Source organism: Belonocnema kinseyi, chromosome 2 (assembly GCF_010883055.1).
Source record: "Belonocnema kinseyi isolate 2016_QV_RU_SX_M_011 chromosome 2, B_treatae_v1, whole genome shotgun sequence".
In the NCBI taxonomy this organism is placed as follows: domain Eukaryota; kingdom Metazoa; phylum Arthropoda; class Insecta; order Hymenoptera; family Cynipidae; genus Belonocnema; species Belonocnema kinseyi.
This window is the reverse complement of record NC_046658.1, coordinates 155,382,685-155,408,621: the sequence shown is the minus strand read 5'-3', so window position 1 is coordinate 155,408,621 and position 25,937 is coordinate 155,382,685.

Sequence of the window (25,937 nt, the reverse complement as noted above, 5' to 3'; positions counted from 1 at the left end):
ATGCTTTTTCATTCTGCGGCAGTTATTGTTTTTAATTCTTAAATTTCAATTGAAAAATTGCCATTCAAAAGGTTTCTTTAACATTTTCTACTCTTTGGGCAGTTTTATTTTTTAAAAGTATTTTTAAACGAAAGCGTGCCTTTTTTCGATAATATTTCTATTTTGCATTTTGGGACTAAAAATAGTTATGTAGTTTTGCGAAAATATCCGAGCGAAACCCTCCCTCGCGCGCTCGGACAGGTCGGCCAGTACAGCCCCTCAACGGACCGAGGTTGTTTCATTCAAATTCGATTCATTCAAACATACTTTTTATTGATACAGAAACTGTCTAAAAATTAATTTCAGCGATTATTAATGCATCAAAAATGTTTGCTTATAGTTATAAACAAATTAGGGATCAAAAGTATTTTTTTAGAGAGCGTTTAGCCCTCGCCCCTTCATAATGTTTTTTATGTTTTGCTGTATATTTTCATCATTATTGTCACATAAAACAGACTTGTGAAATGCTAAAATCAATGAGCAATACATTAAACTATTCATATAAACCAATTATACAGGATTCGCCCTTTTGTTTGACTGGATTAAACTTGGTCTCGTGTATAGCTAAAAAACAAAAGACATCCGCGTACATCGATTTTCATTAGCTTCTCATATTTTATCAAGATATTCTACTCAAGCAAAAAGTTGCACTGCTTTACACTACTCTGACTTCAGTCTCCTGAAATGTAAAAGCAACCGACGTGTGGTGTTTAGAATTTTTCTGTGTGTGTTTTCTGCGATTTCTTGTATTTTGTTTTTGTTTCTTAGTTGTATACATTTATGAATTGTTTATCCTTCTTTTCTGTGGTTTTTGTTAATTTAGTTCAGGTTATAAGTTAGTTTTTAAATCTCTTTGCGAATTGCTGTTTTCGAGCAAAGTGAAATCTCTTAAGACCTTTCATGAGCATCTAGCGCTGTCTTCGATGCAGAGCCATCTAGAGTTATTGAAGAGATTAGTATCAATGTATAGGAAGAGATGATCGAGAACGAATATTTTTTCTTGCTATTGAGAAATGAAAAAAAGGATGCAATGATGAAAATCACTTAGCGGGTCTCGAAGTTCTGAATCAAATAAAAGAAACATTAGAGCAGAAGAGCACAACATATTCAGAAAAGATTTGTCTACTCACCCTTCCGCCTAAGACTTAGAGTCGCAGACAAATCATGCCAGAATTCGGTGCATGTGAACGTGGAGCCAGAAAAGCGAAAGACCTGCCAAAAGTGGAGTTTTGACTTTTCGGAAAGCTAAGCGAGGACCTATTCAAGCTTAAGCTCGAATACAATTTTTCTCTAATGCTTCGATAATTATCTAAATCAAGTAAGTAAAATTTTATGACCTGTGACGAAATTATTCAAAGAATTTTTTCAAATGTACGTTCACTGCTAAAAATAGCAAAGTTTTCGCTAAATTAGATTAGATAGCTAACTGTTCAGTATTTCATTATCTCAGAAACTATACCTTAATTTTTTGAAGCATAATTATTATTTCTAAACACTTTTGTTCATGTTAGTGACTTTCTCATTAACTGGAAATTATTTCAAAGAAATGCCATTCTTCACAATCATTAGCTTATTTGATTATTGCAGAAAATAATAAATGTTCAAAATTCATAGCGTATAAATATTTTACATTTCATTATATATTTGTTGGTAAATTTTTTGGGCACATTAGAGGGAGATTTACAAATAGCTTCTGTGAGTACTTCTTTTTTTCTGACATCGAATTACAAAAAATATTATTTTTCGTTAAGATATTTTCAAATTGAATTAACGGTAAGCCCGCTGCAAAGAATCCTCACTGTAAAATAAAATAAGTTTTTAAAGTTGGAAGTTCTTTTAAAAACTGAAATTCAAAAGTCTTTCTAAAATAAAAAAGATATTTAATTTCAAATTTAAAGCAATCAAGTTTAATTGTGCGAGTATTTTTGCCTAATAAAAATATTCAACTTTTTGAAGAAAAACGCCACTTGGAACTATTAAAATTAAAGTGTGATCACGACAAATATGATATTATAATCCTTTAATTATTCAGTAACAAAATCAGATTCGTAAAATACATCTGCAGAAAATATCTTTTCTGGTGTCAAGTTATATTTTTTATATAATGAATCATTTGATATACAATTTGTATAAATGCGATAGAATACTTTAAAATCTTCTGTAATCTTCAAAAGTGATAGAAAATTAGGTTCTCTTCTGATGATATTTGATTAGTATGTTACTTTCTCATTTTAGGATAAAAGAACACTGTGCCCATTGAGTCCAAATTATAATGAGAGTAGAAAGGTCGTTTCCATTTTTAATATTCATATGAATAAAATTTGAATAAACTTACGGGAAGTAGCAAAAGATAAAAGGAAAGATTCGTTCATAAACATTATACTTTTGCATTATTAGCTTTCAATTTAATTTTGATCCGACTACGGTTTACAAAGAATATTATATTTTAGTTCATGTTTCTTCGCTTGAATTAATAATAAGCATGCTGTAGAGAATCTTCATTTGAAAATTCTTTAGTAAACCAGCGTGGGAAGATTGGATATTTACTGCCTACATGACATTCCTTCATTTCATTTGCGGTCATTTTATCAACTGCACCGCTTATCATGTTTATTTTTAGTCTCAAATGACCAGTCGTATATATTCCACGAAGGAACCCAGTATACTCTAATATTGCATGAACGTCACCATCAGATGTTGATAATACAATATGTTCTCGGTTTGGTACGGGCACTTGGATATGTATTAATTGCAGTCGAATCGGTTTGTCGGCTGGAAAAACGTATCTTCGAAATTCGAAACGCCTGTTCTGATTCGCCTGAGGTATAAGCCGAATATATCCAAGTTTTTCAAGTGAATATCCAAGTACTTCATGAGAAGGAGGTCTGCCCGGAGGAGAGCTGGGCCTGGCACGAAGAGGAGGCTCTTCAGGTAGAATGAGGTGAGGTGAATGTTGTCCGGACGAAGAAGAAGAACCAGGGTTGCGTGGATCGTTAGGATTCTGATCGGAATCTAGTGAATTGTAGTTGGCAAAAGCTTTAATAAAACTGTTTGGCCAGATTGGATGGTTCTTTCCAACTGGACAATCCCTAACCTCATCTGGTGTCAAAATATCAATTTCGCTGCTAATGCTATTTATTTTTATGCGCAAATAACCCGTATCTGTCCTATAAATTCCACGTAGGGTATCACTGGAATCCATTATTGCAAAAATATCACCATTGGATGTTGATAATACCAAATATTCCTGGTTTGGTTCCAACCTATAAGTCATTTGATCTATTTTCATTCGAATCCTTTTTTTGGAAGGGAAAATGTATTTTCGAAATTCAAATTGCTTGTTTTGATTTGTGCAAGGAATAAGCCGGACATATCCAAGTTCTTCTAGTGTACATCCAAGCACTCTATCAGAAGGAGGTCTGCCCGAAAGAGACCTGAGTTGGACAGGAAGAGAAGACTCTTGAGGTTCGCGATGAAGATTCCGTACGAACTGAAGGGAGTCGTCATTTGAAAAAGATGCAATATAGTTCCGAGGGAAAGTTCCATGACTAGTGCTTATTGGACAATCCCTAATTTCATCTGCGGTCATTCTCTCAATTGCGCCGCTTATCATATTTATTTTTATTCTCGGACGATCCTTATTTGTTGAATGTATTCCAATAAGGCGTCCACTATACTCCAATATTGCAAAAATATCACCATTGGATAATGATAATACAATATGTTCTCGGGTAGGCACGGGCGTAAATCTACTCTGTGGTGCTCGCAGTCTAATTGATTTACCGTCAGGAAAGTAATATCTTCTAAATTCGAATTGAAGGCTCTTATTTGTGCTGGGAATGAGTCGAATATGTCCAAGTTCTTTAAATGAATATCCGAGTACTGTAACAGAAGGAGACATACTAGCAGGAGACCTGGACCTGTCACGAACAGGAGCCTTCTCTGGGGAAGTCTGGTCAGCTAAATGTTGTTTACCAGCGGACGAAGAAGAAGAACCAGGATTATGTTTGCTGTGAGGATTCCATGCGGACTGTGAACTATACTCTGCAAGAATAAATAGAAGATTTTCTTTATCAACACATTTTTACTTTCTCATCTTAATGAAAAGGTATTGGTTTTATGTGAAAAATTACTTTAGCGGATTTAATAAAATGTCGAAGTTTTGAGAGCCCCTAAATCAGAAAAAATAGTTTTCACATCGGTCTCTGTCTGTCGTGGTTCTCGTTGTTTTTGGTGTCTTTATTGCAGTCTATACGCACGGTAACATTTGCAGGAACTATTTGATTAGATTTCTCTTTGGCGTACTTTATAGAGATATGAAAAGAGAGGACGAGTTTGTGAGCCAGCTTTTCTGAAAGAAATTTAAAACGACGAGAGCATTAAAAACATTTCTTAAATCATTTTCTGGTACTTTTCAAAAAGTCTATTGACAGCTATTTAGAGTATACAAAAATATAAAAAATTTATCCTCAAAAACTGTTTGCCTCTGATTTCGGAATCTAAAGTTTCACCTTTTTTTAAATAAGGAGAAGTTAAAGTACCATTATAAGCTACTAATTTCTTAGCCTTTCTAGTTTAGCATCTTCAATTTTTGGATCAGTATGAGAATTCAAAGGGGAAAGCAATGCAAATTGAGAAAATTCTTTTCTGCAATTTACACACAGTTTCGTCTCGATGGGTATACTAGGATACTTTTTTTTAAGAGTTGCAGAAATTGTTCTAAAATTGCACGGATCACGCTTGTGATTTTCTTTAGAAAAAGCATTGAAACTAAGTGTTCGAAAAGTAGTATTCAATGAATACCACTTCTATTTTGAATAATGAGAAAATTAAATGAGAATAAATAATATACAGGAAAAGTAAGTCGTGATCGTGGCGCCTAGCTGCACTGCGATGCATAAACCGCGCGCAAGAAATGTAATATATCTTCACCAATTTCTTTTGCCCCGCTTTTGACCATGGCTCATTTTAAACCGAAAAAGTCAAGCTTTTTTTCAAACATAATTTTGGAAAGAAAATTAACGGCCGCACTTGAAGAAAAACTGAAAAATATGTTTCAAATTTAAAAATAAAGCTCGAATAATGTATGTATCTAAAGCCATTGCTTTTAGTGTAAAGCTGATGAAAAAACGTTTCCAAGACCTCGATAGAAAAATTAATTTGGCGTTCTCTTAGGGGAATGAAAAAAGGTTCTCTAGGACAATAATTTTGCGGAATTTCAAGAAAAACGGAGACAATAATATTTTAGGCCCCATATGGGAATGAGTAAAAAAACGTTACCATTTCAAGGCCCTACAAGATTTGCTAAATAACTTTTAAAATTTTGCTAATCAAAAATCAAAAATTCAAATTTTGATCTCATAGAAAAATAATCAAAAAGCAATAACTCCATTTTGTGGCTATACAAAGCAAGTTACAAAAAGAGAAAGACCCATAAAAAAATGTGCATCTAAAAAAGAAGAACAAAGGATTCCGCAGAAAACGCACAGTTGAAGTTTATGAGAATTTTTTTTTAATTGAGAGTTTTAACGCTATACGGCGCAAAGCGCTTAAAATAATAAGAGCATACGATGTACCCTTATAGCATTGAAAGCAAAAACGATAATTAAATCAGTATCAATGTTTGAGAGTAGCAATGTCTGCCTGTCGGTTTCCACGATGACTTTTGAAAAAAAAAATCTTTTAGATTTGCTATTGTACACTGGTTTAATGTTTGGATAAGTATTCTAAAAGTGAGCGCATTTTAAATATTTTTGAGACCACGTTTTTCAATTAAAAAAATAATCTGTACGGATATTTATTGTTTTAAGAAACTAAAGAAATTTATTCAAGTTTTTAGATTTTCTTGAAATATCGAAAATTCAAGGTCTGATAACATAAAAAATCATGGAAAATCCAAAAATTACATTTTTCTAACAAACTATGCAACATACGGTTAAAGGTGAGTAGACAGAAATTGTGCATTTGCAAAAGATCTACAAATTTTTTATTGACCACTGTCTAATAGGATACGTAGTTTTCGCTTTATTTTCGAAAAACATCATTAATAGTAAAAAAAAATCTGCCCGCTACGTGGGCACTTTCTCATCATAATTTTTGTCTTTCAATTTCTTTTTTGTCTAGTTTAAAGTGTTTCAACAAATTAATTTTTTTTATGTTTTATATGCTATTCCTTACGATTAAACCAAAGACTATCTAGATTGAAAAGTAAAATTTAAAATGTTAAATTATGAAAATAAGCGTTGAGTATTCTGGTACACTTATTACGCTGGCTCTCGTGCCCCGCCCGTAGAAAAACGTGATACACCTTCATTGTATTGCTTTTAGGAAAAATAATAGTATATTCTCGTGTAAACAAACTTTTGTCACGTGCAATTTGTTAGTAACTAACAAATATTTAAATCAGCCGGCTGCTTAAAAAATCGTCGTATATTTATTTTTGGAAGTCACTTATTCTGAATTTGTTTCTCCTCAAAATATTATAGTAAACAAATCAATACCGCAGTCACCAGAGAGTTGAGTTTCAAATTTCATCCGCTAGATGAAAAAAGCACTCAAAATTCTGAAAAATGAAAAAAATCTACAGCATATATTTCAAAGCGGTGTCACTTTTCAGGCTTACATAACGACTTCGTGAGGATCTTCGCTTGGGGTGATTGCTAAAGAGATTGATCAGCAACCTGGGTCGGAGCAGTGTTGCGGAACGAACGTGTATTTACATAAATAACATGAGAATTCTGGATCAATCTGAAAATTCTCTATCCCTTCCACACACTACTCCTTTCCCCTACCGAGTGAGTCGCTCTTACCCGGAAAGGAAAATGTCTTAATGGTGTAACAATAATAATAATAATAACATGAAACCACTGTTGGGAACCGACCTTGTAACTTGTTTTTCTGAAATTCAAAACTATTTCAAAAATTTATCAGTGAACTCAGTGCAGAAATTTAAATAATGGCAGTTTTAATCCTGTCAATTGCAGCGAGCAGCTTTCAACTAAATTACACTAGTTGGGCCAGTGCTCCCACATCTGAAACGAGTTACACTCCAATACTATTACAGGCCTATGTTCGTGTGAATATAGTAGGAGACGGTATACATGACTGGGTTGCGCGCGCAACCCATTTCTCCTCTTCTCAATTTGAAAACTCGAAGGTGCACGATTGCCGGTCGGGAAATTTCGGCGCTTCTATTTATATCTCGATCCACTTTGAAATAAAATCAAGAAATTGGAATTTGAATGTTTCCAGTTTTCGATTCTTCGTTTTTGAGGTTAAGCTTTTTCAGGTGTAGAATATTAAGACTATTATATATATTAATAATGTTAATATTATAATTATATTACATTATATCATCTTATAAAAGTATTCTTTTTCTATTTTGATCTGCATTTCAAAGAAATTCAAGAAATTGGCGATTTTCATGATTTGAATATTTCGCGCGACTCTTTTTTGCGCATATTTTGAGGTTACGTTATTTTAAGTATAAAATATAAATGATATAAATATTAATACTATTATATATATAAATATATACATATATTATTAATGATAAGAATATAATTTTGTTATATTCGAATATTCTTATTTGCATCTTGATCCGCATTTGAGATAATTAAAATAAATTTGCGATTTTAATGATATTTGAATATTTCGCGCAATTTGAAAATAAAAATATATATGCAGTATCAGAATATTAATATTATGATTAATATTTTGTTGTATATTATATTGTTTTCATTATATTTTGTATAATATTGTTCATAATGAAAATAAATTATATAATTAGGTTATATTACTCCTCTATATCACTATTTTCTTTGATATTATAATTATATCAATATTAATATTAATTAGCTGTAAATGATTGTGGTGGAATTTTTTAACGTTTGATGTTGTATTTATCTATTAAACCAAAAAAATTTTAACCCGTGAAGAAATAGCCCGGTTTGACCCGACCAGAAAAAGGTTTCTGCCCAGAATCTGTCCCGGTCAAACCAGAATACTATTTTGTTAATTGCTTGGACGGGATCTGGCCGAGTTCCCACCGGGACCCAGTCGCGCCAAAAACGGTGAATAATACAAGTATCATAACCTTAAAAACATCTTCAGAAATATCCACAAACGACCGCTGTAAGTGGGTCGTTTGTAAATATCTGATAGGCGAAAGACCAATTTTTTGTGTTTCAGGTGTTTTATTTATCAATTATGAAAGAAAAATTTAACTAATTTTAATTATATGGTTTCCCATTTTTGGTTCTGCGGTTCCCAGACTTGCCGTGACTGCGAAATCGTTGACCAACTTTTTTTTTTATTTTCAAACATAGTTTCCCAATGAAACTATACTTATTTTTTTTCTGATACGATTTTTTCTTATTTTTAATGTATTTATATATTATATTGAATAAGCAAAAACGTAATAAGAAGAGAAATAACTTTTTCCGAAAAAGGTTTTGAATTACGTTATCATGACGTAAAACGTCGGTGGACGCCAGATTATCCGTTAAGAAATTTGTTAAATTTCACAAAATTGTGTCCAATTTTCTGGATTTTTACAGGTGGAAGTAAGTGCTGACAAATATTCTTATTTCTACCATTTGGTAGAATATGTTCTATGTGGTAAAAACGCTCCGGTAAAGTGCGACCGAGGAGCCGAGTCAAAAACCGGTCGGATTCCGACCGGGTTGCCCTAATTATATCCGGGATTCGATCGGGTAATACGGCCGGGAGCTGGCTGGGTACACCCGGCCGGTATCCGTCCAGCGCAGCGTGACGAAACCAACGAGAATCCGACCGGACAGCCTAACCAGATTCCGGAAACAAGCAGGGAAACACTGCCGGAATCCGGCCCGAACCCGGTCATAATTTCTACACGGGACTTGATTTTTAAGATTTAAAATTACTAACAATTTTAAAATGTGTTAATACAAAATTGTGTACTTGTTAGCGCTTATAATTTGTAATTGTTTAATTTCAAATGCTTTTCATAAATAAGTTTTCTAATTTTGAAAAGTTATTTATATTTTTTCGATTTAATAGATAAAAAACGATACAATGCATTCCAATATCGAGGAAGAATCTACGAGTTCAAAGTCATACCTTTTAGATTGTAGTCAAATACACCAGCACGAGCAAGAAGACTAGATTACGCACTTCTGGGCATGCGAGAAATTATAATCACCTTCGTCGATAATACTCTCATAACCTTTGCACTGGTCAAAGAATTATTTGTAACCAAAATCATGTTATACTTTTCGGATACAAAAAAAGTATATAACCTGGAAACGGATGCTAGCAATTACGCAATTAGGGACGTCCTATATCATTTGAACGATCACCGTGCATTGAAATTATTACAGCTTCGCTTAAGGAATAATTAAACTATTCGTGGATGAGTGAAAATATATTTTTCATTACTGAGAATAAAGTATTTGGCACCAGTCCAAATTAGTTTTATTCTCAATTTAATTAAAGATGCAATTTATTTATGACGTAAGAAATCTGGTTTATCTTTCAATCTCAACATCAATTTTATTTCTTCATTTCGTTTTTGGGAATTAAACCATGGTTGTGGCTCTGCCTAGTTCTTTATTTTCATTCTTGAAGAATACGTTTGAATTCTTCTGCGTACTCATACACGGTGAAAAAATTGAGCTGTGACAGGGATATTATTTTTTATTGTAGCTAAACAGTTAGCTGAAAACGAACAAAGGAATTAAGAAAGATCCCTGGATCATCGAAAATGAATACCCTTGACCATTTTCCATATACCAGGGATATCCTATAGTCAAACCCCTGATAAGTATAGCTATAATAGGGATATTAAGAATACGAGGTCTGTTCAAAAAATACGCGGACTGTTTGAATTTCGCGGCTCGAGTTGGTTTAAGGAGAATCCGCTTGGTGTCGCTAAGTTCGTACAGATCAGCTGTTTAAAACGCGGTATTCAAGTCGCAGTTATCTTCATTTGTTGATAAGCTACACAGTTTTTAGTAAAGAGTGTTTTTTTGTCGGATTGTAAAATGGACAGTCTGAAAGAGCAACGAATTGCTGTGAAATTTTGTTTGAAACTCGGGAAATCTGCAACTGAAACATTTGCCATAATCAACACGACCTACAGTGATATTCCCATGAAGCGTACTGCATGTTTCACGTGGCATGAACGTTTGAAGGGTGGCCGACAGTCGATTGACGATGATGAGCGTCCTGGGCGTCCTTCAACGTCAACTGACGACCCACACGTTGACAAAATCAACACCCTGGTAAGCGAAAATCGACGTCTGACCATTAGGGAGCTTGGCGAAGAGTGTGAGATATCAGTTGGATCTTGTTACGAGATTTTATCCGAAAAATTGAAGATGCACCGCGTCGCTGCGAAATTTGTGCCACGCCTGATGACCGACGACTCACTCCGCATTCAGAACTCGTGAGTTTTTGGCCTAAAACTCGATTACTGTTCTTCCACAACCCCCATACTTACCTGACCAAGCTCCTTGTGACTTTTTCTTGTTCCTAAAACTCAAAAAAAAACCCTCAAAGGAAGAAGATTTGTGAAGATTTCGGAGATTATGGCAAATGCGACGAAGGAGCTGAAAGCCATCACAAAACAAGCGTACCAGGACTGTTTCAACAAGTGGAAACACCATTGGGATAAGTGTGTGCGTTGGGGAGGAGTGTATTTCGAAGGAGACCCAGACGTGTAACTTCCAAATAAAATACATGTTTTTATGGCCTCAATCTGCGTATTTCTTTAACAGACCTCGTAGGTGCCGGAAGGAATTATTGGAAGAGCGCCGGTGCGTTGTGCGAGCAGCAAAATAAAATGGCGACGGTCCAATCGAGAGCAGTGACAGTTCAGATTTACTTCGGAAAATCAAATGCTAAATGTTTAACTCTTCTAATTGAACGTCTTATCTAATCTAAGTGGACACTTGATTTGAGTTTAATATATTCTCGATTCATTCGTTCGCCTCAAGAATTTTTTTCCGTGTACAGGTATTATATCAAATAGAATAAGATTTTTAGATAAGTGTAGTATATTATTATATTCACCTATGCCATTAAGGATGACCGCCAAAGTGAAAACCAAAGTGTAGACCATCTTCTATTTCGCAAAGCACAGAAAAAACTGAATAATTCCTTAGTGAATAGTTTGGTTAATAATTGTATATGTGGAAATATTCCATCGCTTTATCAGAGTTTAGATATATACATAAGTAGCCCGCATCTCACATATATGTGAGGCAACGACGTTATAAGTGACATAATTTACTTTTGCAAATAAGAATATCATTTTAAATGTGGTATTATGTTTATCATGATGATGAATTCTCATCTGATGTGGAAGATATGGTGGAAGATTTGTAAGTCCTGAAGGGAAATATGATAACGATAGCCAGCCATTTTTGGCCATCGCTTTTAGTTTACGAACCGAAAAGCTTCTGATCAAATAATAAATGCCAGTTTCCGACTAAACTATGTAATTCAGGATAAAATATAACAAACACAATTATTTATCTCAGGAAGATCTACAAATTTAATCAAACAATTCCTTTCAAACTATGTAAAATAGGTTCGTTTAGAGCACTATGGAAAAGAAGATGAAGACATATTCACTAACCAAACGCCTTTAGAGCAGGGTTGGTAAGTTAGGAATAGATTTACAGTTATCGACCGATGACTTGAAACGAAAAGTTTCTAGCATATGAACATGCCCTAATGTTGAACACTTCGCTACATAACCTGCAAATTGTATTTATCAAATCATTATATCTATTTTAATTGAGGTATTATTCTCTAATTTAACCATCTTCATTAGGTTATGTCCATCAAAGTTCTATTGCATGTGTGCTTTAAGGTAAATATTGTGTTATTAATTGAACATAATATGCCAGTAGGCAATGTGAAAAATATATTCTTTAGAAATAGGCTCAATTACAATTTAGATCCTTTAGAACCCTAAGTTTTGTATCATCTGTTCTTAATTTATCGTTTTGGGTTTATTTTTTAACAAGTGAGATTCATTTTTATTGCAGCTCCTTTGGAATCCAAAATGGATTACAATGGAAAACACCGTTTTTTTTGTGAAAAGGAAAATAAATGTGAAATAGAAAACTAACAATAAGATGATAAAATACGTGTCCTTCATTTTGGTCTATCAGGATCAATTAAAATATTTTGACAATTCAGTATTCGTTATCTCAGAACTTATACCCCAATCTTTATAATTCATTAAGGAAATTTGAAGCCAAGCGACGCATGATATGAGAAAAAGGAAAAGAAAAAAAAGCATTTCTGTTTATGAACCCTACAATATTATGATAACAATTTTTTGTACTTTGGTAAAAAATAGAAAATTTAAATATAGCTCACAAAGAAAAATAATGGAAACTCCAGAAAATTAATTTTGGTGTCAAAATTTGCAAGATAAAAAAGGTAACAAAAAATGGTACTCGTAGAAAAGGTCTGAAAATTTGTTATTAACCACTTGTTGATCGGACTTGTGACTTATTTTAAAAAAATGCAAAGGATGTGAAATATTACACTGCATTGTAAAAAATTTCAATCATTTTCATGAGATTTAAAATGTACAATGAATTTTTAAGTATCTATTTTAAAGTTTATAACATATTTTTATTCGATTTTAAAAAATATTCTAGAATTTTGGGAGGCATGATTTTAAAGGATTTTGAACTCTCAAGATATTTCAATCAATTTTTTCATTACTGTAGAAAATATCGGCAGATTTCGAGTAACCTAATATAAATTTAAAACCTCTGAAGTGATTATTAACCATTTTTTAAAAAGAATGCAGGGATTTTGAAGCATTGAAAATATATTCAAAAATGCCAAGGCATTTCGAGAAATTTCAACGGGCGCGTTAAACAAATCGTTCTCTTAGGCAAAGAACTTTACCCATGTTTCTTTATTTGCAAAAAAAAATATTTTTAGCCATTTTAGCATGTAAAATGTTTCCAATTTTTACTTCTTTGATTGAAGTCGGGAAATTATGAGTCAATTTATTTGAAATTTTATATGCTTTATCTCTTATCAATGAATATTGTATTTATCGAATTTTTATATCTCAGAAATGTTTTGCAAAACTTTTAGGCATATCAAAAATCGCATAGATTGGCAAAATTTGGAGGCTTATTCTAAGCCTCGTGTCCACTTTCCTAACTTGATATTTTGGAGAAAAATTTTTGAAACTATTGAGGACAGATTTCTAGAAAAAGAAATGAATAAACTTTTTATTTAATTGAAAAAAGTATCAGAAAAGCTGATTAAAATTGAAACATATAAGTTTAACTATAAATATATTATATAGTCATTTCTCGGAGTAGCATAGTTTTCTAAAAACATTATATTATCATTTAAACAATTATTTATTCTCTATTTTCCAAATTTCTGAACATAGTGCTAGAGATGCCCATCTTTTCTAAATTGTTATCCTATGCTACGTTTTGTTGAAAGTTACATAATTTTCATACGTTTCATTTAATGTTTAATAAATTTCTATTGCTTTAAACAATCTTCATTTGCTCAATTGGTTTATTTAAAATCACTAAATAGTATATTACATGACTGTATAGTGTATACAAAGAATAGAGGAACCACATTTCAATTGTCAATTGTAATGGTTTCAAGGACTAGTAAATTCGGCTAAAATCTAAATTTCATAGTCTATACAATTAATTATTGTTTTTTTTTCTTCAAATTTCCTTCAAATTAAGTATGGATGGTTTACATCAAGAAAACAACAACGTCAAAAACAAATAGAAGAAAACAGCATAAACAAAAAGCTGCTCAGGATAACAATGTAGAAAAAGTGTACATTTCTGCATTAGTTTTAAGAAATCTTGAAAATAAGCAATTAATAATTGTTTGAATAATTACAACATGTTTTTAGAAAAATGTTCTAATACCGACAATGACAAACAATTACATTTAATCAGAAAATACATTTCTTTTTCAAATTTTTTGGAATTAAATATTTGTTTAAGTAATTTGAATTTGCTTAAATCATTAGAAGTAGTTTTTAAAATCATGGAAAATTCCATACTATTTTGATTTGACAATTTCCAATTTTGGCGCATCATCTTTTTCAAGATTTTTGTCGTGGAATCTGAGAAGAAACCTATATGATTTTCTTCTATCTTTTTTTAATCGTCTCGTCGTTATATAATGAACCGAATGCAGAATATTAAAATTAAATTTCTTAATGTTTAATCAGTTTTTATATATTTTACCCTTAAAGTGCATTCTGGGTGTCAACCACCCCAAGCAAATTTCCAACTCTTATAAAACATACTTAATTCGAAAAAACTAAGTAAGTGACGCCATCTAGCTTCATTTGGAGACACTAAATGTACGTTAAGTCGTTTAGCGTACTGCGTCAAGCGTCAGTATACTAGCAGCAGCTGCTAAAAGTCGAGGTTCAAAAAATCATGGGGTCTCAAACACCCGGTGTGCACTCAGTCAGTGAAATAGTAATTTTAAAGCGAATTTTTTGTTGTTGAAACTTTTTTTATTTTTATTTACCTTCTAACGTAAGTATATCATATGAAGTGAAATAATTTTTTTTCGATTAGTTCATACTTTTTTTCTTTGTAGATGGCTTATAACTTAAGGCAGCGCGTCATGCGAGAGCAGCCTGTGGATATGTTGAATAAAATATAATTGTTAAAATACAGTTATATATGTCCCTTTTTTCCATTTCTTGTATTTTTATAGTGTCATATTTTCAAGTTCCTCAATTTTTATAATATTAAATCTATTTGATATAAAAAAATCTTATACATCATTTTATCACAAAATTGCTTTTTCAACTGTGCAAATAAATATATTTTTTTAAGCACCCATGCTGCAATATTTTTTTATTAAAGTACACTATTTCGAAAGGATAGTCATAAATTTTCAGTTTAAAATAATTAAAATTGCGTGAGTTATAAATTTATTAGTAAAAACCCCACTTTTTCACTTAATTTCAATGATTTTGTTAACAAACTTCAAATAAATAAATGACGGTAAAATCAACTCTACCTTATAAAAGATACCTTAAACTATTTAGGATAATTTTATTGTGACAAAATATTCATTAGGGGTTAATGAATACATAATTAAATACGCTTGGGTATCGTACACCCACGATGCACTTTACCGTGATTTTTACTATGTATGCACTTTGAGGGTTAAACCAGATGTAATTTTTAACAATAGGAAAGTAAAGGGAGGCCTAATAGGCACTCAATCTCAATTCTGGACTCAATCCAAACTTTTACGATGTTTAAAGTATCGTCGAAAAAATATCACTCAAGACCATTTGCAGTTTCATAGCGAAACACAGGCCTAGTACTTTGTTCACCATGAGTACACTTTGCTACTTCCTAAGCGCAAAAAATGCATCAATTTTTAATTAATTGGAATAAAACAAGAACCAGACCATTCTTCTAAAAAAGTTCTCTTTTGAGTTCTGTATTCAGCCATTTATATTCTGTGGTTAAAATATGAAATCAAAGAATTCAGAATTGTAGAAGAAATGTTTGGCAGAGTAATACATGGGCTTATTTTCAAGTCTGGGGAAGTGCCTTAAGGGCTTTTATCAGAATGTTCAAACGCGTCCGAATTTTTAGGCCGCACAATTAAATATTTTTGTCCGATTTTTTGCATACGTCATCCAAATAACCATATCTCAAATCAAGCACAGCCGGTTTTTTGATAAAATGTTTATATTTTGTGTAATGATCAAAAACGTAGAGAACAATAGCAGTTACACTCAGTGACAGCTCTACATTCTACTGTTCTTTCCTGTTCATTTATTAAAAAAAAATATAAACATTCTATTAAAAAACATTCTCTGCTTGATTTGAGATATGGTTATTTAAATGAGGTGTGCACAAAATTAGACAAAAATATACAACCGTGTGGCCTTAATATTCGGACGGGATTGCTATTCTGATGAAGGGCCTTAAGCAGCTAAGTCGCACGGGTTTAATAGCGATCAATGGTTTATGAAATCAGTATTTCCAACTATTTTCATCAGCGCATTTTCTTTTTTATAATTATTGAATTAGTAAAATTAAGGGGATAAAACAGAACATTTTTTCATACTTCATGCATAAATGAATAATGTTCTGACGATAATAAAGTATAAAAACTTGTCATTTTTGAACTCAACTTACATATTCAGGCAGGTCGAACGTGATTGGCTAATCAAGTTCCACCAGTCCCCACCTTGGGGCGCTCTGGCCAATTACAGGCTTCGTAGAGAGTATGCCTAAGAACAACATGACCTGATACCTTAGTTTTAGGTCAGCCCTGATACCTCAGTTTCAGGTCAGCCCTGATACCTCAGTTTCAGGTCAGCCCTGATACCTCAGTTTCAGGTAAGCCCTGAAGATGTGAACTGCAATGTTCACGAAACGTCGGCAAACAGTTTGTAGTTTTTTACACGAGTGAAACCAGAAATATCTCTTTTTATCAATCCGAACATTTTTTTCTAATGAATTTAACCAAAAGTGGATGCGAAAATACAAAACTTATAAATCAAGACATACAATGCATGTAATTGAAATTTGTGAAAAAACGGTAGTTCAAAATGACGATGCATTGTAAAACACGAAATCAGAATATAGCAAGTTAAATAGTGCAAGCACTTTTAATTTACCGATAAAAATGCTAGGTTAAAAAGCCCCTAGAACAGCTTTGTGTACGAATATATTTGTATAAACAAAGACACTGAAAAACTAATTAGGGCAAAACCAAAAATCTTCTCATCTGGCATTTAAAAATAAAAATACTAGTGACAAAATTACTAGTTAAAAGCTAAAGTTTAGAAGGTTTAAATTAAGGAAATATATCTTTTACAATCAAGACTTGCATTTCTTCCAGATCTCTCAATATTTTGTGAATAAACAGAAAGTTTAAGACTTTATCATTGAATTTTCAAAACAGTAGAATAATCATCTTGATATGAATAATTTTGAATAAAGTTTAATTCTAGTTTAATTAAGAATAAGAATGAATGAAATTCAATACATTTTTTATAAGTGAATATAATCAAATTCTATCACTGCAATAACTTTATTTACATGATAAAAAATAACTGTCGGAATGAAAATCAATTACATTTTACGTAATTTAAACGAATCTATTTCTATAGCTTTAAACAATTTTGTAAAATGAATGAAATTGAATATATTTTTCACCAATCATATTAAATCAATTTTCAATCATTTTAATTTCTTCATTGAAAACAATTGAAGGAATCAGAATTAACTATATTTTGAGGAATTAAACCCAATCGATTTCTATAGTTTTAAATAATTTTAATTCTACTATTAAGACTGAGTAAATTAATGAAATTTCATTTTTTTTGTCACGAGTGAAATTAAATCAATTCTTATAATTTTTTAATCAATTTAGCTGCTTTATTGAAAACAATTCCAAAATAAATGGATGTGGCTGATGATCAAAATGAATGTGGCTGTGTGTCAACCTTTTTTTTGTAATTTTTGTGTGTTTGTTAAACAAGCGCCCCCAAACATGCTTCCCACCCTGTGCTCAGAGATCCAGTCCGCCGCTGATTGTATATCTGATTTATTATAAATAAACAGTGTTTTGTTCCTTATGTTATGTTTCTTTCATTTTAATGTATCTCTCCTAATAAATCTATTTCACATAAATTGTTAAAAGTTTGTGAAAAATGAGAAAAAAGTAAATAGTATAAAAAATGATATAAATAATAAATTATAAATAAAACACGCATTTAAAGCTTATATTTTATGTTTACCTTAACAAATTTTTGTTTATTGTCAAATTGCATTCCAATCCCTATCAATTTTTCGCTACAGCGGCAAAAATCGTTAAAGTTCTGATAACGGTTTGGGTGATACGGTGTTTTCAAAAATGGCGTGCCTGAAAACTCTAAATCTTATGACTTCCTATGTTTCGAATATTCGTAAAAATGAAGTTTAAATTAGCTCATGGGGATTAGCGAAATATTAAAGAAAAGAGGCCTTGGTAAAGAAAGTATATTGCCATTCACAGTTTTTAATATAATTCAAAAACCTGAGAATTGATATCGAACATGTTAGCAGACGTCGCTGCACACTTTTTTGTGGGTTAATTCTGAAAAATTTTGAATATGCTAAAAACGTGTGTGTATATTTCGAGGTCATGTTTTTTTTGTCAAATTGTTTTGGTTATTATCCCTCAAAAAATAGTCCAGGGACGTCAATTATGATATTTTATACCATCTCCGAATTCAGTTTAAAAATTTTTTCATTTTCGTGGAAAAAAAGCTGGGGGAACTATACCCGAAATACCACAAGACTAAGTATCACATGCGATTAACTTAATTATAAACATGCTGTAGAGAATCTTCATTTGAAACTTCTTCAGTAAACCAGCGTGGGAAGATTGGGTAATTATTGCCCACATGACATTCCTTCATTTCACTTGCGGCCATATTATCGACTGCGCCGCTTATCATGTTTATTTTTACTCTCGTATGACGTCTATCTGCTTTATATATTCCACGAAGTATTCCACTATACTCCAAAATTGCAAAAATGTCACCGTTGGATGTTGATAATACAATATGTTCTCGGCTTGGTAGAGGCACGAAGGTATGCTCTGTGTGCAATCGAATTGGCTTATTGGTAGGAATAACGCATCTTCGAAATTCAAATCTCCGGTTCTGATTCGTGTGAGGAATAAGCCGAATATATCCTAGCTTTGCAAGTGAATATCCAAGTACTTCATGAGAAGGAGGCTTACCCGGAGGGGAGCTAGGTCTGGCACGAAGAGGAGGCTCTTCAGGTAAAGTTATTTGAGGTGAATGTTGTCTGGCCGAAGAAGAAGAACCAATATTGCGTTCCTCATTGACATTCCGGTTGAGATTTAGCGAATCGTACATTGCAGAAATTATAGTAAAACTGTTTGGGAAGATTGGATGGTTCTTGCCTACTGGACAATCCCTAATCTCGGCTGGTGTCAAACTATCAACTTTGCCGCTTATCATATTTATTTTTATCCGAGGGAACCCTTGATCTTTCCTATAAATTCCACGAAGAGTATCACTAGAATCTATTATTGCAAAAATATCACCATTGTGTGTTGATAATACCAAATATTCCTGGTTTGGCTCAAACTTATAGAAAATGTGATCTATTTTCATTCGAATATTTTCATTGGCATGAAACACGAATTTTCGAAATTCAAGTTGCAGGTTCTGATTTGTGCTAGAAATAAGCCGGACATATCCAAGTTGTTCTATTGGATATCCAAGTACTTTATCAGAAGGAGACCCGTGAGGAAGGAACATGATCCTGGCAGGAGATGACTCTTGAGGTTCGCTAGGAGGATTCCATACGTACTGTAGGGAGTCGTAATTTGCAGAAGTTTTAATAAAGTTCCGGGGGAAGATTGGATAACTACTGCCTACTGGACAATCCCTCATTTCATCTGGAGTCATTTTTTCAATTGCGTTGCTGATAATGTTTATTTTGATTCTTGAATGACTCTTATTTGTCGTACATATTCCAAGCAGAAACCCACTATAGTCCAATATTGCAAAAACATAATCATTGGACGTTGATAATACAATATGTTCGCTGGGTGGCACGGGCATAAATCTACCTCGACCCGTTCGCAGTCTAATTGGTTTACCAACAGGAAAATTATATTTTCGAAATTCGAATTGAACGCTCTTATTTGTACGGGGAATGAGACGAATATATCCAAGTTCTTCAAGTGAATATCCAAGTACTTTAATGGACGCAGGCGTGCTATCAGGAGACCTGGACCTGGCACGAACAGGAGCCTCCTCTGTAGAATGCCGGTCAGGAGAATAATGTTTGCCAGAAGAAGAAGAAGAAGAAGGACCAGGATTACGTTCTCTATAAGTTTTTCTGGTGGACTGAGAACTATATTCTGCAAGTAGAAATATAAGATTTTCTTTATCAGCACATTTCAAATAATTATTAAATTTAATAATATGTATTATATATAATATATATCATATATTTTTGGTTCAAGACAAGTGAATAAGCGCTTTGATAACTTTAATAACAATTAACGAATTTTAGTAAGAGCAAAATCTCCATAAAACGAACAGTTTTTTATATATCCAATTCTTTGATAAATATCTTTTTCCTCGGTTTTTTCTGTCAAATGACACTTAATAAACAAATCAGTTAAAATATTTTAAATAAAACATGTTAAAATAGTAAGGGCTCACTGTGTTTGAATTTAACTTTGCTTATTGTTTTGTCTTTGGATTTATTCCATATTTGTCAAGATTTACTTGAAATTCTTATGAATTTGAATTAATTCTGTTAAATCCGTAGCATTTTGGGTTGAAAATTATGGCGATGTCAAGTAACTGTATTTAAAAAATTCCTGTTGGCAAAAAATTTCTCAAAAAAATATCAGTTTTGTCTCTCTTTTGTGAAACTTTTTTATAAACATATGCAAGATTCATTTTCTTCTTATTTTATGTACTTTTGCTAGAAGTAATTTTTTCTGATGTACACAATATATTTCACAACTGGGACAACGTATGTTAAATTTTCTTAGAACAATGTTGAACAAGTAATATAAAATTATTAGTTTACTTAAAAACTGTGGGAAATATTTGAATAGAAATTCAAAAATTGTTTTTGAAAATTAATTCTTTTTGTTGACAAATTTAACTTTTTTCTTGAGTATTTATCTTCATTGCTTGAAAATTCAAGGACTTCGTTAAAGAATCAACTATTTTTCGAAAAAGCAGTATCGAAAGAAAATTTCCCGTTATAGAAGACAAGGCGGTCCAAGGAGGCGAGAGACTGACGCTGCTATTAGTCAGCGGAGCAACTTCACAACAACCTAGGCATGTAACTAAAATTGGGCAGTATCATCGGCAGTTATTAGTGTCCTATACATCCGTTCTCTTCAGTCAGTGACAAAAATATCGCAGGACATTCGCTTCAGTTCGCTTTTAGTGACTGAGATTTTAGGCTATACGTTTTGTAACCAGTTGTAACTAGGCATTACGACAATGTCGAAGAAAAACAAGAGGAAGTGCTTATCTTTCAAAAACACATATAATCTTTCAGACAAAGTAAAATCAGGTGCCAGAAAATAGTCTGCGTAATTTGAAATTTTTTAAACATAAAAGTTTTAAATTTCTATTTTTAAGCTGCCATTTTTAATTTGAAGAATTTCAAAATGCAAACCTGAAAACTTCAAAAATTGAAAATTAAAAGCTTTTGAAGTGGATTTTTTAAATAAAAAAAACATTCTTCTTTAGCCATTTATTACTTAATACAATATTTCAAATTTCTGAAAAAGCTTAAAAATAATTTTTGATTGAAAGGAAATTTAAAACACTTTCTAGATTTCTTGAGGTCTAGAAAGAAAGTTTTTAAGATTTTCAAGGATGTGCTAAGTATTTGAAACGAAGATTTATGTTCTTGGAATTGAATCTAAATCCTCGTTTATATTTATATGGAGCATCTGAATATATTTTTTATTTAAAAATTTTTTTAAACTTATATTTTTAATGTTTAAAATTCTAGAGTTCAATTTAGAGCGCTCCAATTTTTAATCTAAGAATTTTTAGATTTAGAGTTTGCGTTTTTTAATTGTATTGACCGTAGAAAATGTTTGCGAACAAAGGAAGACAGGGGAAATGACCGGAATTATTTTCGATTAAAATGGCCACCCCTACATATGTACGTAATTATTATTACTACACAATTAAGCCATTATCTTTCAGGGTAGACATGACTCACTTAGTAGGGAAGGGAGTAATGTGAGGAAGGGATATACAATTTTTAGATTGATCCAGAATTCTCGTGTTGTTTATTTAAATAAAACGTTCGTTCCGCAACACTACTCCCACCATGTTTGCTGATCAATCTCTCTAGCAATCACCCCAAGTGAAGATCCCAACAAATTCGTTATGTGAGGATCCACACTTGGATCAATTAGTATCTAAGGTCTTTTGTTTCAGGCGTCATTCACTTCACTGAAACTCCTTTTATTAACTATTTGTCGCCATACTTGTCTGTCATGGCATATTTCTCTCATTTCTTCTCATGTGTACCTAAGGACGTCTCGCGTTGTCGTCGTTGTAGGGCTCGATCTCTTCTCTTATCACTTCGGCATCTATGCTGGCAGCAGCGTAGCTACTGGTAAGGCCTCTTAAGCCAGACAGACAAAGAAGGAAGAGGAGAGGGACCAAGAGGAACACCGAGGGTAAGGAACCCCAAAATCAATCCAAACATGAAGGGTGTTAATAAAACAAATATATCCCAAGTGAGAAAAGATCTCACCGTCGATTCCGATCGGGTGCAAGCCTCGATGGTCCACACCGGCCCCGTGGATTTGAGGTGGGGGGGGGGGGGCAATCGCACAATATGTCGGTGGAAGATATGGAGGTTCTGGCGGCAATGGACTCTTCTGTGAGGACACCGCCCAGAACTAGGCCCTTTTTGGTGCAAGAAGGGACGCACTAAGCAAAACGTAAGAGGCGAGGCTGCACTCCTGAAGTGCAGAGAACCACGGCGCAGGAGAACGCAGAAGCCTGCCAGAAGTTCATAGAGAAAGTTAGCCACCATTTGTTAAGATGAAGAAACTTTTAAGGAAGGCCTGCAAGCCCAAAAAGGAGATCTGCGAGATCAGCAACTTTCTGGTGGATGAGGCGGAGATTGTACGTCAGAGGGGTCTCGAAAGCTGGTTGAAGAAAGTCGGCGATGGCTCCAAAGAGGCGTTTATAGAGGAGACCCTGCCTGGAGAAGCCCGAAACCAAGGTTGAGGGCTTTACTTAGGTCGAAATCCGATAAAGGCGGTGAAAGGAGAAGAAAAAGAGGAAGGAGGAAGTTGCTATTTCTCGAAAAATTGCCGAAACCAGTAAACCGGATGTTGGTGAAAGGAAAAAAAGAGAACAACTCGCGGCGAGGCTCTTATCATTAAGACCGGCCCTGGACAGACGTAGGCGAGCATCCTGAAGGATGTCCAGATGTCTGTCAAGCCCCAGGAACTTGGAGTTGATGTGAGAGCCCAACCAGAGGAGAAAGTCATCTTTGGCGATGCTCTAAAGGGAGTGTTGGGGAATAAAGGTGGCATTAGGGACCTAATCCCAAGAAAACAACTATTAATTCGAAACCTGGTTGAAACGAACGAGGTGGAAGATGTGCAGAAAGCACTTGAGGATTTACACGGGAAACACATTGGTAGTTCCCCCAAGATAAACCGCACGAAAGGAGCATTAGGGGTTGCATCCAGGCCTTCGTAGAGATGGACGATGAGCCAGCTGCCAGATTGGAGAAAGTGATCAGATCAAAGGTGGAAAGGGAATGTTGTCAGGTGAAAGCATTGACTGCGGAAACCCGGTGCTAACGTTGCTAAGACTGAAGAAAAATCTGCAGCACGGCGTCCACCTTCGACCTTCAAGAAGAAAATTTAAAATAGAGTTCGAAACTAGTTGCAACTAAACACCTAACATCGGATATCGGAGATGGGTAATTAAGTAGACTCGCAGAACGTACAGCATTTTGGACTGAGAGCGCCGCCATGGTGCACTGGCCCTTGACCTAAGTCTCTGAAGTAATGGGAAAGCGGTTCCGGATATTGAGGTAGGCAGGAAAAAGGAGGGGTTATAATCGGTAAGAATCCGACACTACCGAGCCTTTAGCTGGGTGTTTTTTTTTCAATATTTCCCCTCCACGTTAAAAAAAACAATGTGTCTATTAGCGTCTATTCTGCACCACATTCTTCGAGAATTATCTCTTACTCACTTTGTCCATCAGAGTCTTCCCGGATATTAAGGACAAGAATCTCATGTCAATTGCGTCAATTTTACCCTCATCTTTCTGTTGATAGGTCCACGTCTCGCTAACGTATAGTACAGTTGGTACAAATATAAAATCATGTGTGACGGCCCGTTTTTTACCGTTTTTGGGGATTTTTTTGACGAACGATAACAATAGACAACTCTTAACTTTTCACTAAACATTTATTCACATTTGAACAGGAGATTGTGCAAGTTGGAACCCAAAATCGTGATTATGAAGGGTATGGCGATACTCTGAAGACACCCATGTCAAAGAAAAGTATGTCCATGGCCGGCATGTTTCCGGGAAAACGGCTTATTTAACATAAAAAACCAAACGGCATTTTAATATGTGAAGCTGTGGTCAGCACCTTAACTAATGTATTTTACAAATATTGAAAATTGAGTAATTGGCACGGTTTTGATTTTTTTTTTAATTTCATGATTTTTTTCAATTATTTCTTTGCGAAAAAAACGCTTATGATTTCTCAATTATCCTAGTTCACGCGATGCATATACATGTGCTAAACCTACCCTACAAAATTCAAGCAATCCGTCAAACCGTTTTTATGATATCATGCCGGCCAATCCGAAAAACGTCATTCTAAGAGCTGTAACTTTCCAGTGACTTCGATTATTGGAATATAATTTTTCCAGCATATTCCGCATATGTGTAGGAATAAATTAAGGCAACAAAAAAATCTATTTTTTCGACGGGACACACAAGGGTGACAGCGGGAAGAAAAAAATTATACCATAAGAAAATAAATCTCTAGTTTTCACAGTTTAAATATACGAAAAGCTATTTCATGACTATAATCTGAGAAGAAGACTTTAGGTTCACTTTACAGGGCTGAGTAATAGCCGTATTGATGCACATATTATATAAAATATAATAAGAATTATAAATAAGTATTTTATATTATTATATTCACCAATGGAGTTAAAGATGACCACCCAAGCGAAAAGAAAAGTGTAGCCCATCCTCATTTTCTCAGAAGTAGAGATAAAACTGGCTAATTATTTAATGAGTAATTACGTTAACAACTGTCTCTGAGGAATATTCCATTGCATCATCAGCGTTCAAATATATGCATAAGTAGCACATATCTCAGATATATGTGAGATAACGACGTAATCATTGACAAGATTGTCCTTCGCAGATAAAGAATTTAATTCTGAATTTTTTATGTTCATTATAATTATGGTATTCTCTTTTTAAATGAAAGGTATTGGTTTCACGTGAAAATTGACTGTCGCCGATCACATCAAGGTTCGACGTTTATGTACTCATTTATCAAGAATTAATTGGTCTTACTTTCATTTGTAGCTATTTTCGTTGTCTGTGAACATAACAACTTCCGAAGGTATTAGCGGATAAGATTTTCCCTCGGTAAAATTTGTAAGGCCTGAAGGGAAGCATGATAGCGAAAAACAGCCATTGTTTGCCATCAGTGTTAGTTTATGAATTGAAATGCTTTTGATAAAATAATAAATTTCAGTTTCCAACTAAACTATACAATTCAGGATAAACTATAATTTACACAATTGTTCATCTCAGAAAGATCTATAAATTTAATCTAACAATTTTTTTTTAAACTATATATGTCATAACAAAAACAGGTAAAAAGGGTGGTTCTTTGAATTATCTAAAGAGAGAGAACAATTTAATAAAAAGAAACCACACCGTGGTTTTGAAATAAAACCACCTGATGTTTTATTCCAGCCAAAATTCTCTTATAAAATTAATTTAAATCATTGAAAATCCTCATGTTCAATTAAAATTGGATGATTTTCAGTTAAAAATCGTTTATAAACTTATATACTTATTCTCAAATCAATCTTTTTTGGTACTAAACTAATCTTTTCAATAAAGATTCATATTCACGCTTGAAAGTTGAACTACTTTGTTAAAATTTCATTACTTAATTGTGTAGAATTTTTTTTTAAATCGCTGACACTATTTGTGTCGCTAATTATTCAATATTTTTTTCTCGAAACTTATAAATTAATCTTCAGAATTCAATGAGAAAATATTTAAACGATTTATAGTGCATCAAAAGCGTTCGAATAAATT